Source organism: Geospiza fortis, unplaced genomic scaffold, assembly GCF_000277835.1.
Source record: "Geospiza fortis unplaced genomic scaffold, GeoFor_1.0 scaffold432, whole genome shotgun sequence".
Classification (NCBI taxonomy): Eukaryota; Metazoa; Chordata; class Aves; order Passeriformes; family Thraupidae; genus Geospiza; species Geospiza fortis.
This window is the reverse complement of record NW_005054436.1, coordinates 182,192-182,584: the sequence shown is the minus strand read 5'-3', so window position 1 is coordinate 182,584 and position 393 is coordinate 182,192.

Genomic DNA, 393 nt, shown 5'->3' with positions numbered 1-393 from the left:
GGAGCCCCCCTGCCCCTCGGGATGGGTGTTCCCACCCCAAATCCCAAACCCTGTAATTCAGGGCTGCCCCCCAGCTCTGAGCACCCCCAGTGCTTTTGCCCACCTGGGGCAGCTCGTCTCTCTTGGGGCAGGGCAGGGGCAGAAGGACCCGGGCTGCCCCCAGTTTGTTAGAAAGGTTTTATTTCTCTGTATTTACAGACTTCATTTAAAAAAATAAACAAATCCCTGCCCTGCCCTTCCCTCCCGCCCACGGCACTGCCCACCCACAGCCCTGCCCTGGGGGTGCGGGGGCGCTACTGGCCATGGGGAACAGGACTGAGACCCCACCCAGAACGGGGGTGCCTGGAGGGGCAGCAGGCAGGGGGGCGCCCTCCATTCACATTGACATCCCCC